Here is a 6,224-nt window from a genome sequence, read left to right as displayed (position 1 = left end):
AATCTCAAACTGCATTGCATGGCACTGAGACAATCAGAAACATGGCCTTAGTCTCATTAAGCTTTTACTTCATGCCTCAGTTGGTAAAGAATCTGCCTTCAATACCCAGGAGACCCAGGTTGGATTCCTGGATTGGGAAGATCCCCTTTAGAAGGAAATGGCAACCCACTCCAGTATTCTTGCCTGGAGAATCCCTTGGACAGAGGAGCCTGATGGGCTACAATCCATGGGGTTGCAAAGAGTCGGACATGACTGAGCAATGAACACTCTCACTTTCCATGATGTTAAAAACAGACCTCCTCTAGCTTCTCCGTATGCTTAATATTTCATTGGCACAAAATAGCTAAAATATTTTAATTTTCAACATTAAAATATGTAAAAAAAATTCACTTAAGACTGCCTGATTTCCTACTTTTATTTTTTTGTCACTTTTTGCCATTTGCTTGTGCTTCGAGATAAACTCATATTTTGAACATATGTACGGTAGCCAAAATGTTGCCATACTTACGTGTTCAAAGACATAAGGTCACCTAACAATAATCATGTGTAATAATATGTTAATTATTTTATTAAATTAATGTATATTTGTCATGACAATTTTAGCAATTAATGTTACTAGTAATTATACTAATGGTAGCTGGCATTTTTATTGAGTTCTGCTATACCCATATGAACTTATTTGATACAAGTCTCTAAAAGAAAGACTTATTATCCTCATTAAATTTTTTTTCTTTTGAATTGACTTTAGACTTGGAAAAACATTAAGATAGTACAGAGTTCCTATATTTCCTGTACATCCTTTAATGTTAACATCTTATATAGCCATGACATAGTTGTCAAAACTAAGAAATTGGCAATCGTATAATACCATTACCAAACCACAGACCTAACTGGGGTTTCACCAGGTTTTCTACTTGTTTTTGGTGTTTTTTTTTTTCCTGTTTCAGGATCCATTTCAGGGAACCTCATTGCATTCTCTCATCATGTCTCAGTCTCCTCTTGTCTGACAGTGTTTCATTCCTTATATTTCCATGATCTTGACACTTCTGAGGACTACTGATCAGATATTTTATAGACTGTCTCTCTGTGGATCTGTCTGGTGTGTTTTTATGCTTAGATTGGATTGTGGATTTTTGTGAATAATACCACAAAAGCGCAGACAGGACAGATTTCAGGAATATTCTGTAGTGCAGATTATATTATATTTTCAAAAATAAGTGGGAATGTATAAGGAAAACAATTTAGGGGAAAGTAGAAGAAATAACCATGGCAGAGAGACAGAGCCAGGAGAGGAACTATTATGAAAATGGAAGACATGAAAACACTTTCTGTGAACCCACGTGTGTATGTGTTTCTCATATACACTTGTGAGAAGGAATAGAAAGACAAGAAATGTAGCAAAACATACTCAGAGAGGAGAGGGAGAGAGAAACTGGGCAACCAAAGAAAGAGGTTAAAGAGAGGGTTTTATAGGCACTTCTGTTTCCAGACCCAGGAATTTGTTCACTTAACCTGAACATATCTGTTTCAGCTTCGCTTTTATTACAGTTGCCCTGTCAGCATTTTGGAGGATGCAACATAGGGGAATGTAGGGAATCTGCGAGGAAAAGAGGTGGGGAACAAAGAGGTAACTGTATGTAATGTGGATGACTTTGAAAGCAGAGCTGAACATCTAGGTTGGAAGGTAGAATTAGGCAGACACTGAGACATCTGTGCCTTGCACTCTAATGGATGCCTCACTGCTTTCACCTTTCCCCAGGTGCAACTGCTTTCTTTGGGATCCTCAGTGTCCTCCTTCCTCAGTCCCATGCCTCTTCCTATCCTTTCCCTGGCCTCTTCACCTGGGGAGGCAGGCAGTGTTCATCCTTCAGTTCTCGTTTATAATACCACTTCTTCAGGAAAACTTATCTGACCCTCCAGATGGGTCAGCTCACCCTACTGTGTGCTGTTCCCTCAAAGTAATCTAAAATCTTAACTCATAATCATTATCCAAATTGTATTTAATTAAAGTTTCCTGGAAGTACTTATTTTACATGCAGTTCTTCCATCGGACTGGGTGTTCCATATGGTTTGTCTGCCATATTCTGGCCACATCATGGTCAAAAGTAGTTTTTGAGTAAATGAATGACATACATTTTACAACTGAAAAAGGAAGAGAGTATGTTTAATGGTTGTGGCAAAGATGCTTATTTGTGAAGGGATGTAAATACTTTAAATCAGTTGTCCTTAATCATTTGGGATTTTGCAGAATTCTTAATTTTATATAAGCAGTGGACTGTCTACAGAAAATAATACCTATAATTTAATACCAGTGGACATTAGTTTAAAAAACTTTGTTTTAAAGGTTCTTTTTAGAAAGTTATGAAAATGAGGTTAGATTGAGAAGTTGAAGGCTATTTGGGCATTCTGTGTTTCTAAAGAAATACCGCTAGACAGTAAACTTTAGCTTCTTTATATTTCCAATAAAATGAGATGAAAGGAAATGCATTTAAAATTTTAACAGGAAAGTCTCAGATGAATTAAAGTTTAGTAATTACAAACCATTTAATCTCTGGAGATTAACTGTTGTATTGTAAACATGGTTTTTCTAATGTTTTTCATTAGTATAGAGATGCTATATTTGGAAAGCATTTTATAAGAAATGTTGGCTTAAAAAACTTAAGCTTATTGAGTTAAAATATCAACTTTTCCTAATTAATTTTTAAAGTGGCCATTTATTAGGATTCAGTATGATTAAAAATTGAATATTTGAATGAAGTCTATCATTTACTGGCTTGTTGAATTTGGGCAAGTCTCTTAACCTTCGAATTGTAGTTTCTTTATTCTTAAAAGGTAACATAGTTCGTTACAGAGATGTAATACACATAGCTTTTTCTAAAACATGGCAAAGACTCTATAAATACAGACTGTTATCCCTCTCCCACAGAGTCCAAAAATATAGTTTAGAACACTAGACCCTAACTAAGGTCAAGAATACTCTGTAGATATCCTCTTTCTTTTTACCAGTGTCTCATAATACAGAAACTAGACCCCTGCAGAAAATTATATGATTTGAGGGTGAAATGGGGGCTTATATAGTATTTAAGTAAGCGGCTGACACATCCTGTCAACCACTATCACACCTAGTAGAGAAGTATTAAAACGGAGTTGAATGAACATAAAATTGGCATCTGATAGGTTGGATTAAATCACTAGCTCTACCTGTTTTACTTTGGTGACTCGGAGGACGTTAGTTTCTTAACTCAAAAGATGGAGCATCACAGAGTTCAGATATGACCTCATCTGAAGAGTTCCATGATGTTTCTGTTCATCAACTTCCTTTAGACTGTCTTGATGTGAGATGTTACAGAGCTGAAAAAGGCATTGTCCTTGCCTTTAATATGTTCCTGATCTTGTTTATTGGTCAGGACTCCTGGGAATTAAATTGTCAACAAAAAAGATTATTTCAATCACTTCATTCATATTATGATCCTCTTTATAAGGGAGATATGTCCTTCTCCATCCAATTCACTCTCTATTCCCCAAACCCTACTTCTGGCAAACACCAATCTATTTTCTGTAACTATGAGCTTATATTCTTTTTTTTTTTTAAATTATATATGTGTGTGTGTGTATATATATATATATATTTATTTATTTATTGAAGTGTAGTTGAGTTACAGTGTTTAAAATACATGGCAAGGTACTTGTACATGGCAAGTACAAGTTATACATATAAACATATATTACTTTTGAAATTATTTTCCATTATCGATTATAATATATTGACTATAGTTCCCTGTGCTATACAGTAAACCTTCGTGCTTGTTTATGAGCTTATTTTTTTCTCTAAGTGAGGCCATGCAGAATTTGTCTTTCTCTGTCTCCTTATTCCACTCAACATAATACCCTCAAGTTCCATTAACATTATCCCAAATGGCAAGTTTTCATTATTTTAATGGCTGAATAATATTCCAGTCTATATACATATATATCATATATTCTTTATAAGTGTGTCCAAATGATGTACTCTTCTTAGGTTGATAGGGATGCATTTAAGTGGAATTGCTGTATTATATTTCAGTTCTATTTTTAAATTTGTTAGAAATAACCATATTGTTTTCCATAGTGGCTATACCATTTTCCATTCCCACCAAGAGTGCACAAGGTTCCCTTTTCCTATGTCTTCACCAACACTTGTTATTTCCTATCTTTTTGATAATATCCATCTAACAGGTGTGAGGTGCTATTTCATTGTGGTTTTGATTTGCATTTTCCTGATAATTAGTGATTTTGAGCATCTTTTCATGAACCTGTTGGCTACCTGTTTGACTTCTTTGGGGAAAAGCCTGTTCAAATCTTTAGCCCATCTTTTAATTAGATGGTTTTGTTTTGCTTAAGTGTATTATTGAATATAATTTGCTAAAATTTGTTGAGAATTTTTGAACCCATATTCATCAAGAGTTATTTTTCTTGTTTAGTCACTAAGTCATGTCTGACTCTTTTGTAACCCCATGGACTGTAGCCTGCCAGGCTCCTCCATTCATGGAATTTGTCAGACAAGAATGCTGGAACTGGTTGCCATTTCCTACCCAGAAGATAAAGCCATGACTCTGATATTGGCAGGCAAATTCTTTACCAATGAGCCAACAGGGAATCCCTCATCAAGAATATTGGCCTATAATTTTATTTTCTCATGGTATCCTTATCTGGTTTTAGTATTAGGGTAATGCTAGACTCACAAAGTGAATTTAGAAGTGTTCTCACCTCTTCTATTTCTTAGAAGAAATTGAGAGGAATTTCTTGAAAAGAATTGCTAAAATTAACTATTTTAATTGTTGGATAGAATTCACCAGTGAATCCATCTATTACTGGATGATAGTACATGGAGAAAATGAAATATTTATCACCACTAAAGAGATATGAGCCACCAATCCATAGAAAGACACTGAGAGACCTTAAATATATATTAGAAAATGAAAAAAAATCATATCTGAAGTGGCTTTATACTGTATGATTCCAACTATGAATATTCTAGAAAAGGAAAAACTATGGAAAAAATTAAAAGACTAAAGGGCCAAGGGTGAGGAGGGTAGGGATGAATAGGCAGAACACAGAGGATTTTTAGAGCAGTGAAAATACTATGTATGATAGCACAATGATGGATATATGTTACTACACATTTGTCCAAACCTATAGAATTTCATCTACTAGTGAATCCAGATATTAATATACACCATGGGCATTCACTGATTATGACGTGTTAATGTACATTCACCCTTGGTAACATTTGTACCACTCTGGTGAATGATGTTGATAATGGGAGAGCCTATGCATGTGTGAGAACTGGGGCTTTATGGACAGTCCCTATACCTATCAATTTTTTGTGATGCTAAAACTATCCTAAACAACAAATAACAACAGCAACAAAAATATTGCAAATTAGGTGTTCTTGACCTAATTTAGTATGGCAGTAGAAAATAGGCCCTCCAAAGTCATATGTAGTGTCTAAGACCCTAATTTATTTATGTGCTAATCCAGAACAGAGTTCACATGTTTTTAAATGCCAAAATACTTTTGGATCACAGCCATTCTGACTGGTGTGAAATGGTACCTCATAGTGGTCTTGATTTACATTTCTCTGATAATGAGTGATGTTGAGCATCTTTTCATGTGTTTGTTAGCCATCTGTATGTCTTCTTTGGAGAAATGTCTATTTAGTTCTTTGGCCCATATTTTGATTGGTTCATTTATTTTTCTAGAGTTGAGCTGTAGGAGTTGCTTGTATATTTTTGAAATTAGTTGTTTGTCCGTTGCTTCATTTGCTATTATTTTCTCCCATTCTGAAGGCTGTCTTTTCACCTTGCTGATAGTTTCCTTTGATGTGCAGAAGCTTTTAAGGTTAATTAGGTCCCATTTGTTTATTTTTGCTTTTATTTCCAATATTCTGGGAGGTGGGTCATAGAGGATCCTGCTGTGATGTATGTCAGAGAGTGTTTTGCCTATGTTCTCCTCTAGGAGTTTTATAGTTTCTGGTCTTATGTTGAGATCTTTAATCCATTTTGAGTTTATTTTTGTGTATGGTGTTAGAAAGTGTTCTAGTTTCATTCTTTTACAAGTGGTTGACCAGTTTTCCCAGCACCACTTGTTAAAGAGATTGTCTTTAATCCATTGTATATTCTTGCCTCCTTTGTCAAAGATAAGGTGTCCATATGTGCGTGGATTTATCTCTGGGCTTTCTATTT

The sequence above is a fragment of the Bison bison genome, unplaced genomic scaffold (assembly GCF_000754665.1).
Source record: "Bison bison bison isolate TAMUID 2011002044 unplaced genomic scaffold, Bison_UMD1.0 scf7180017864140, whole genome shotgun sequence".
Classification (NCBI taxonomy): domain Eukaryota; kingdom Metazoa; phylum Chordata; class Mammalia; order Artiodactyla; family Bovidae; genus Bison; species Bison bison.
This window is presented reverse-complemented; position numbering follows the sequence as displayed.